The sequence below is a fragment of the Camellia sinensis genome, chromosome 10 (assembly GCF_055761805.1).
Source record: "Camellia sinensis isolate YWXY chromosome 10, ASM5576180v1, whole genome shotgun sequence".
In the NCBI taxonomy this organism is placed as follows: domain Eukaryota; kingdom Viridiplantae; phylum Streptophyta; class Magnoliopsida; order Ericales; family Theaceae; genus Camellia; species Camellia sinensis.
Window position 1 is genome coordinate 12,827,885 of NC_138970.1, and position 11,074 is coordinate 12,838,958.

At 34.7% G+C, this 11,074-nt stretch overlaps 1 long non-coding RNA gene across 2 annotated transcripts; it reads right to left on the reverse strand.

The window, feature by feature from the left end:
- Nucleotides 1-291: 291 nt before the first annotated feature.
- On the reverse strand, nt 292-10,765 carry LOC114264984 (uncharacterized). 2 transcript variants are annotated; one of them, XR_014341634.1, is made up of 6 exons: nt 10,489-10,765; nt 3,705-4,518; nt 2,086-3,602; nt 1,903-1,993; nt 1,684-1,797; nt 292-1,562 (listed from the first exon to the last, which is right to left on the reverse strand). It is a non-coding gene; the product is annotated as an uncharacterized LOC114264984 (long non-coding RNA). The 2 variants fall into 2 exon arrangements; XR_014341633.1 differs by having other exon boundaries at nt 292-1,797.
- Between the last annotated feature and the right edge of the window lie 309 nt (nt 10,766-11,074).

Genomic DNA, 11,074 nt, shown 5'->3' on the forward strand with positions numbered 1-11,074 from the left:
GTGTAACTAGTGCGCGACGTTTAGTCAATTCAATTAACGTAGCATAACCATGAATAGTGGTACATTTATGAAGCTCTGTATATAATGTTTTTGCTTGTTTTGCAGCCATGGAGTTTGCAGTGTTGTTGATATGTACGTTCGGCCAGACGAATGCAGTGTTTACATTATTCGCACATAACAACTTGCGTACAAAATAATAACAAACCCACCAATAACATTATCATTGCCAAATACGTGAATAGATAATTCTTCAACTGCATTACAACGTCAACCATAACACCGACAAAACTGTGAACAAAAAACTGTACCAACAGTACAGACAATCCTAACAATTAGTATATTATTTCAAACATTACGAACAAAGTACATATACCAAATGTGTCATCCCTTTCATAAAATTGTATCCCACAATGATGTTTAAATTATTCGGACGTAACAACGTTATCACTAGCACATTCAAAATGCCACTGAAAAAACTCAAAAAAACCACTGTACTCACACACCTCCAGGCAAGTCAGCCAAAAGACTTTCCACAAAAACTTTTATCCCAAAAAGATGTTTAAATTATTTGCATATAACAACGTAATCAATAACCAAGTCAAACTGTAAGCAAAAACGCTCAAAAAAACTATTGAACTTACCCACCGCCAAGTAAGACAGCCAAAAAATTTGTTGTTACGTACGTACAACAACAAACCAGAAAACATAAATAGTTCAAATACCAAGTCCAGGAGCAAAGTGTAGTGTATTGGGATGGGGGGTAAGGACAGTGCCATCAACGTATTATTGCACTAAGTCCTCTAATCGAGTCGTTTAAGAACATCTTAACAATTGCTGCACATAACTCAAGTGGCATTAGCCCATCCATCATGTTAGCAATGTCGCAACCATGCATGTATGCCTGATGATGAAGCAAACAAAAATTGCACAATCCGATTTGGTACGTAACAGAAAACCAACAATCTTAATACCCCCATGGTTGGAAAACAATTCAACTATTTTTAAAAAATAAAAACAGCAACCAAAGCAACATCACAACTTATGTTTTCGGGCTATGTTGTGGGCAATCCATGACTGAAACAAGTGGGCCATCAAAATTGCGTTGTAACACTACCGACTACCAATCGTGTCTAAACGAATCTCGCATAGTAGTCTTCCACCCACTACTTCTATAAAATAAAAGTTTCACATACATCAATTGTATGCCACACATATCAACTTCAAACAAACAGGAATAATTAACGTAAGTACAAAAAAAAAATGCAAATTTCCCTACCTGTCGCCAAACTTATGAAAAAAATCACTACGCCTTCTAACAAGTAATTTCATGTTCACAGGCTTACCACTTTCAGCGATTCATTGTAATATTCATCCCGCATTCCTCTTCTCGGTTTTGTAGAATTATAATGTTTCCATGTCTCATTGAACGAGTCGTGCACCATTATAGTCCAGTGTTTGGCATGGTACACCGAGTAATGCGTGCATCTGTGTTCTTTCGTGGTTTTGGTTTGAACATTCAGATACTTCGCCCGCAATAGTGCACTCGGATTCCTCATCACATCCTGTTACATTTTGCCAAACACAAACAGATTCAGCTATTCAAATAACCCCATACGTATGACAATGTTGGGTAGGTGGAAATGTCCACGTAAAAGTCTGTGCGCTTACAGTACATATACTTACCGAGCATAACCTACTAAAAACGTAAGACATGTCAACGTTCTCGATCCTATCAACTACTTTTTTCTGCAACTCCATCAACATCGCTGTGTATGTGTCAATTACCTATACAAATCACTGACAATGTTCTTTCTATCAAACTACAATCTCAAACTGAACAAAGTCATAACTAATCATTTCTATTTATTCACACAATAGAAACTCGAATCACACTTTACTTACGTTCCCTTGAATAAAGGATTGCTGCACTAGGTCATAAATATCTGCAAACATGACTTGTATACCACTTTCACCTCCATCCCAGATTACAGCCCTGCAAACAATTTCACATCATTACCAATTTATAAACTTACATCGTCCCTCATACGCGCTAAAATAAAATTCAATGAAATTGTTGATGATTACCCATCGCAATCAAAGGTGTACACTCTTTCCAAAAGCTGCATTTCGTCATGTTCAAGCATGTTTCCCACAGCATGCTTCCTGCTTATTCCAAACCCTTGCCATGTTTTATTTCCAACTTCAACATCCTCAACGTCGTAAATTATTTCAGTCCCAACGGTCTCCCTATTGCCCATCTTCTATATTTGTTTAGCACGACCACCTAAATTGGGATACTCGTAGTCGCTTAATCGGAATTCACATCACGCCTTACTCTTGACTCTTCTCACCAATGATGTCTTGTTCAGACTAGGACTAATGTCTTCACCCTTGCCTATTCCTTCTAAACCAATGACGTCAAGAATGACGATGGTGTCTAGTTGGCCACCAACACCGAAATTCTCAATGTCACTCTCTATCGCCACATTATCACATTTTGTACTGTCAACACGTTCATCACCCAAATTTGCAACCCAATCCATACCATCAACACACTCTATCGAACCCTTCCCAACTTGGACAAAATTTTCACCAGCTGATGCTGAACGTTGACCACTGTCACAACTTAACAAATTTTTTGACTCATTACTTTTACCTGACCGATTTTCTAATGGCATCCGCAGGTTGGAATTCTCCTTTAGAATTGACTGGGTCATTTTGTAGACCTCACAGTCGTCCACGTGGTCTTCCAATGTTGTTATCCTTGCTTATAACCTACTAACTAATGTGCTTAGACGAGTAATTTCAACATCTTTTGCAACAATTACACCATCAAAGCCAATCAATAGGTTGCTAGCCTACGCACCTAGCATCCTTTCCATGGCCTCGACCTTACCATCTAGCTCACCCGCACGGCCAGACTTTGTTCGAACTTCTGTCTCCAACTCATCAATTCTGTTCAAAGCTTTCTTTAACTATTCTGTTGCATCATTGGTGTCTTCACAAACAGTGGCCCTAGGTGGTGTGCATGATAGGTCTAACAGATCGGGGAATAACACCGGCCATGCTTCCCCAGCTGCCAATATTTTCCCAGCCTCGTTGTTACTACCACATGACTGTGGCTTGGGAATGTCTTCTTTCTTAGTTTCCGACGTCAATTCAACCTCACCACCATGTGGCGAATCTGGCTGCCAACAATCCAAACTCGTTTCAACAAAGTTCATAGCATCAATTGGCGCATTAGCAGCCCACCCAGCCCATGTACTCACCGGCTCCACTTCCAACACCTTCCCACTTTGTTCCACACCGACTTGTGCATCTGCTAACACCTTAACAAAATACCTTTCAATGACAGTTCCAGCAAGTTTATCAGGATTAAATTGGGAAAAAAACACAACGGTACCATATTTTTAATTACCAATAAACCAAACATGTAACACAACTCACCAACAAGTTGTAAGTCATACCTTTATAGAACCCTCCACCGATAATTCCAAACTTTTCAATTTCCCAATGAGTTTTCCAAGGTTCCACTGGAAAAAAGGTAATGAAACATTGCACCTATCTAGCTCTACAATGCCCATGTGCTTACAAAGGAAGAGCTGCAAACATTAAAAAATGATAATGGTAAACATAACGTCAAGGATTCATGTTTACTGTTTAGTAGCGTTTGGGTACTTTAATACTGTAAATCAAAAACATACCAGTAACGCGACCACACACCCGATAACCCGTTCTGGCTTGTTGTGCGCCTCATTCAACAAAGAAATCTATGCGTTCCAGATCGATGATGTCCAATCATACAAGCGTAACATCTCCGACTTATCAATAACCCGAACGAATGCCTACCCAATGGACTCGCTCATTGTAGCAAAAAATAACTTCGCAAATATGTACAAACACATCAATTTCGCAACATCTTCTTCGTCACGCTCCGTCCTCCCATGCATTGCCACTACAAGTGAATCTTTGATTACCTTTGATGAAATCCTACTGACGTTATGGCAGCGTTGTTGTATAAAATTTGACGGAGCCTTCCTACCATGCGCTAAATCCAACTTCTCTTTCCTATATTGCACCCCAAAAACTAAACAGATGTTACTATTCCGGATCAACAACCCTCTCCCCCCGATGAAAATTTTCTCATCATTCGGATTGTATCTCTGAATTATACGACACACTGTTGCATTACACTTCTTATATGCGTTCGGATCCAATTTATAAACTTGGATCGCATCAATCATGAGCCAAAACGGGTCTTCTGTAAGTGCTTGACATGATCATCACCCAAATCGAACTCCAACACGGTTTTGATCACTCTGGCAATATTCGACCGGTACATTAGCTTCGTTGTGTCCACAACAACTTTTTTCATAAGCCTCGTAACTGTTCTTCTTGTTTTGAACTACAATTTTGCTTGTCTCCCTGTTGCCAATCGGGTAGAAGTCTTAACTGAAGAACATGACTACGGAGTTCTACATTCCACCTTGCGTCTCGCACTCTGCCACCTTGCACTTCCTGCAACAACATTAACATTACTATATCAGCAGAAGAACAATCAACTAAATAACAACAACAAACAACACAACATTCTCGATATCACCACAAAAACAATCAACAAAACAATACCATAACAACAACACGTAATAATAAATTTGTCTTTAACCATTAACTAGTTGCCCCACTGTGTATTTGACCATTGCTTCCACATCTAAACACAATATTTGAAACTACCATTTTTTATACATTTTAACCAAAACATTATTCATCGCCGTGGGCAAAAACCACCAAGGGTTCTAATGTTAATTCACCGCGTAACGCAAATGCCGTAACATTTCAAATACCAAACTTTAAACCACACTATAACGTCTACCACCTAACTAACGTATACAACCATTAACTCTAACAAAATTAAGCATTACGTAAACCACATATATGTCCTCAATTACTGCCTTGCACATATTACACCACATCAATACAATCAAATCAATGGTACAACCCTCATTGAAATTCAAGCAACTTACAAATTCAAATTAACATCGACATTTTAACACCACCACATCACCCATTAACTTATTCTCAGACCCTACCCAAACAAGTGACCATAGTCCAAAAAAACAAAAGTAGTTTCCAGTGCCCACTCCCTCACTTTTTACCACTCATAACGACATCACCCAAAAACAGGGGTCCGTCACCCACGTAAATAAACACACAACTGGACCATCACAAAAGATCATAACCACCGCTATCCCTTACTCAAATCAAGACACCAATCCACATTATAACACAACTACATCATAATAAAGGGCACAACAGTAAAAATCATTAAACCTAAACTCCACTCCCGTCCTGCCATTAACACACCAACGTACAACACAAAACACACCACCAATCGACAACAGGATAGAACGTAACAAGTACATTTCAACAATCCGCAACAAAAATCAAAGGCACACATCAGAAAACTATATAGTACATATCTGCCGCCATTTCTTCCCGCGACGATCATCGGCGCCAATGATGTATAGATGTCGTATTCAATGCCAATTAAAGAATGGAATGGTGATCAGACCCAACTTCACGATGGCAGCAATGTATTTCAATGAATGAGGTTTCTAGTAACTTAGGGTTTTCGGCGACAATCAAATGTTAAATTCAGAAATTAACATCAACATTACCAACCCAAACAAAAAATCTCAGAAATCACGCAAACAATATCGCTGCAACGTTCAAATCCCAATCTGCAACCCAGAAATTACCTTCCATATTCATCCAGATATGTGGGACAATAACGAAACATTGCATTTCGATGTTGGACACTTTGGTAAAATTAACACCAATAATAACCCATATTTACCCTTACTTTTTGCCACGTAGCACATAAAATATGGACTTTCAAGTCTTTAGTATTGAAATGGGACCTATCAGTCTTCCAAAAAAACACAGCACTAAACGGTTTAGCATTTTCAAATTCAAGATTTAATAGTGCTTTGCCCTTTCTTGGAATAAGTTATTTAAGTTATTTCTATATTACAAGCTATAAGCAAAAATTGTACCAAATATTTTGGTATATATTTTCAAAATTTTTAAAAAAGAAAAAGAAAAAGAAACTATAAGCAAATCCAATAAATTACGCCAAATGTGGTTGATATCATAGAAAATTTTAATTTGACTTATTATGGCATGAATAAAACAGCAAAAGATCTAAAACATTAGGAAGAAATCTACAGTACGACCCTAAATTTGTGCATATTATAAGAAAGCTATGTTTTTTTTGGAAGATTCATTAGAAAATCTTTTTTCAAGTGTTTGTATCCTAATTAGTCCATAAGATATTATTGTATTCCAATAAATTCTATTATTTGAATATTTGATCCACCAAATCCTAATTCTCATATTTAAGGTATTTTATGGACATTTCTACCCTTACAAATATTTTTTGAACGGTTAGCAATTTGGTGATGTGAACACTCATATTTTACAACGTGAATATTCACATTGACGTGTAAATGTCCACATTGACGATGTGAATATTCACATTGACGTATTAACATTCATATTGATGGTGTGAACAGTCACATTGACGATGTGAACATTCATATCGCAGAATATTCACACTGTAAATGTGAATATTATTATTAGGAATATTTTGGTAACTATGTCATCCATAAGACTTATTGGAACATAAGAAAATAATGTGGACTAAATAGAATATAAGTAGGTAAAAAGAGATTTATAAAAAAATGCCCTCTTTTTTTTTTACTAAAAATTATAAATATGTATACTGAGTTATGTCACTTTGTGATAAAATTACGAATAATAAATTTATGATGTCCACTCTCAAGTTGCGAATAAAATAATTATGATATTTTTTTGCCAGCCAAGTCATGATATTTTATAGTAAGAAAATTTATGACATTTTGTGATTTATGTGATGAAGTGTGGTGAACTTTCTATAAGAAAAAGGTGTACATGCTTTACAAAAATATTATAAAATGTGAAGTTTAACTTGAGATTTTAGATAAAGTTCGAAATGAATGATTTTTTTTAATCGACTTATAGCACCTTGAATTTTGAAAAATAGAATATTCAAATAGATTATTTATTCTAAATTGAGTGTTTGTTTTTTAATCGAATTGAAGCGGATAGTTTCTTGTAAATTTTGTTACGCATCATGAAAAAATATCATGAAACTAATTCAAGAATAATTGCATAACATATAATAAAACATTATAAATTAATTTAATGTTAAAAAATCTTCATGAAGACATTTCATAATATTTCTTTCATAATACCTACTATTTTTTTAACACAAAAATTAGACTTCATGATATTTCTTTCATAATACCTAATATTTTTTTAACACAAAAATTAAATACACTCTAATAGATGTTTTATACTATTAATAACATATACATGTATATTATACACCTCATAATGGGCATCAATTCGCGCGCTTCGCGCACATCACAGTCACTAATAGGGGTGTCCGCGGTTCGGTTTGGGACGGATTACAGTTCGGTTTGGACCCGCCCGCATGTATGCAGTTTGGGAAAAAATCAACCTGCAACCGCCCGCAATGCGGTTCGCGGTTTGTGCGGTTAGGGTTCGCGGGTGTGCAGGCAGTTGCGGGCGGTTTGCGGATTGAACTTTTTTTCCAAAAATTTATTTTTAAACCTTTTTTTTCTCCCATTTTGTCAATCTTTATTTTGGACCTTTTTTCTCATATTTTCTAAAATGCTCCAACATTAATAATTAATGAATTAAAACTTGTAAAAACTTATAAAATAAAAAACACAACAAATTCAATTCGTAACCTAAACAAATCATTCAAAATCTACATTCTATCATTAACTTGCATTCATCCTAAATTCATCATTCATAACCCAAATTAAAAAATCCTACATTGAAAATTCAACATTCATCATTCCTAATGTGGGCGGGTTGGGCGGGTGCGGTTCAAACCCGCAACCCGCCGCAACCCGAAATTTATGTAAAATCCAAACCGCACCCTATCCTAATGTGTTTGCGAAACCGCCCACATGCGTGTGGATCGGATCGGGTAGGGCGGTTTGGGCGGGTCGGATAACCCTATGGCCAACCCTAGTCGCTAATGCTAGAATTTTGTAAAGGAGTAAATATCTTTTACAAAAATGATTAAATTATATTTTATCCTCTTTATGGGTTGATTTTATATTTAGGTAGGGCCTCATGTGTTGTTAATTTTTTATTTTGACTATTAAAAATTTATTTTTTCTCATATTTATTCTTCAAGTTTTAAGTTTTTTTCAATATACTTTAAAAATTAATTTATCTCTAAAAGTAAATAGAAAATCAAACATTGTCAGCCATGTAATATCAAAATATTTTATAATCTATAACTTACCCAACTCTTAATATAATAATATTTTTTTATCTCATGTGATAACTAATATGACATTTTTTGTCTAATTTTGAATAAAAGTTAGTTTTAAGAATAAATTTTTAAAAAAAATGAAGGGTTAAAATAGAAAAAAAAATAAACTTCAAAAGTCAATGTAAGAAAATAACTAACATAAAGGAAGCAAAATATAATTTACCCTAAAAAAACGCATTGAAACTAGAATTTTACAAATCACACCCAAATTATGGAATGTTTTGGAAAGTAGGTTAAAAGTCAATTTTTTGACTTCTTTTTGAAAAAGCACGTGAAAAAGTAAAGAGAAGATCAGTGGCGGAGCCAAAAATTTTATGTAAGTGGGGCACCTATTAATTACAATCTCAAAATTTTTTCGTGATCATTAGGGTTATAGTTCATAATCCAAGGTCGTAATCCTGGATCTGCAGGAAGGTCTACCAAGTTGATTTCTATACAACTTCATTTCGGAGAGGAAAAATTATCACTTTCTTTTTGAGGAATAGATGACTTCAACTTTGATTTACTTTTGAAGTATTTCTCTATGACTATTTTAAAATAAAAATAAAACCCTAATCAAAATCCCTAATTTTAGTACAAATCACAACAAATCAAAATCCATAATTTTAATATAAATTTTAGTACAAATTAAATCCGTAATTTTAGTACAAATCACCACAAATCAAATCCCTAATTTTAGTACAAATCACAACAAATCAAAACCCCAAATTTCATATAACTCACCACAAATCAAGATTCCTAATTTTATTGTTAATTTTAAATCCCTAACAAATCACAGCAAATCAAAAGCCCTAATTTTAATATAAACCACCACAAATCAAGATTTTTAATTTGGAAAATTTACTCATAAATCTTATTTTCTGAAAAGTTGAACCATTTAGTCTTAAAAGTTTTCTTATGCACCATTTAGTCCCATTTATACATCATCATCAAAACAACATCAAACATCATCAGATATTTTTGATGTTTGTGGGTGTTTCAAACATCAGATTCATTTTTAAAAAAAACTCACCTTGTTCAATTTTCCATCTTCCATTATCACAGCTTTTCAACAGACTCAAAAATTTCACAAACTTTAAATTTCAAAGATCTAACTGGAAAAAAAAAAACAAAAAACAAAAAACAAATCAAGAAAAAGCGATGCTAAAACGATTGAATTCGAGTCGAACCTTGGTGAATTCTCGAGAAATCGAAGCTTTAGCATAATCAAGCAGCGGAGAAAATAGTTTCGGAAATCTTCCGAAATCTCAGGTGCGAAACAGAACCGAATCAGATCGGATCGGCTGTTGCGCGATGAATCTGATGAAAGAGATCGACGGCGGCCGATTGGTCCGCCATTGTTAGGGTTTACAAAACACGTCGGAGTTGAGAGAGAAAGACAGACAGACAGATTCAGGACATTATCAAGATGTTGCTCTGGTTCTCTATCTGCGATTGCCAGTGGGATCCAAACCCAGATTCGATGATGTTTTGTTCATGATGTTTTGACGTTGATGTTCATGATGGTAAACATTAGATTATTGAAATCTGATGTTCATGATGGTAAATGAATCTGATGTTTCATTCTATAATTTCAAACATTATTGAAATCTGATGAACATTAGATGTTTGAAATCTAATGTTTGAAACATTATTGTAATTTTTCACGATGTTTGAAATCTGATTTCAAACATTGTAATTTTTCACATTATTGTAATTTGATGTTGCTTTGATAATGATGTTGTGATGTTTGATGTTATTTTGATAATGATGATGTTGTTTTGATGATGATGATGTTTGATGTATATGCCCTCTATGGTCAGTTTCCTTATAATGGGACCTTTCTATAAGAAAACTTTTAGGACTAAACAGTGTATAAGTTGTTAATTTGGAATTTATTGGTGCATCACCCTTTTAATTTTAGCATATCAAGATCTCTAATTTTAACATAAATAATCACAAATAAATCTTTTTCTAAATTTAACAAATCAAAACATATCATTTTAACCGCAAATAACCATAAATCAATACATTATTTTTCATTTAAAGCAAAAGATTAGAGAGAGAGAGAGAGAGAGAGAGAGAGATATTACTTGTAAACAATGGAGAGAATAGGCTGAGAGTTGGAGTGTGGTCTCGTGTGTGGTGTGGTCCCGATTCACCGTGAGTCGAAGCAGAAGTGAGTCGAAGAGTCGAATGGAAGACTACAGCAATAGCAGAAAGCAAAGTGTTGTGATATGAATAAAGAAATGGGAGACAGGATGTATGTATATACATCTTAGAGTTAGAGATTGAGTAGCGGGTAGGGCCCATTGCACCTGTTTGGTACACAATTTCTTTTTGCAAATTTTTTTTTTTTTTAAAGATAGGGCCACATTTGTTTTGTGTTTTAAAAATAAGTAATAAAAAATAAAAAAATTCTAAAAGTTAGGGGGGAAACATGACCCCATGGTCCCTTCTTAAGTCCGCTTCCAGAGGAGATATGACCCAAAAAAATTAAAAAGTCAATTTTTTTGACGTTTAACCCAATTGTCAAAATTGGCCATATACTTGTCAACCACGTTCAATTGCAGAATTAGTTCATTAAATAGTAAGAAAGCTAATAAATGGAAATTTACAAAAGTCTATTCGTAGAAATCTACACTTTCAATTTTCCAATATTTTTAAAATAATAATAGT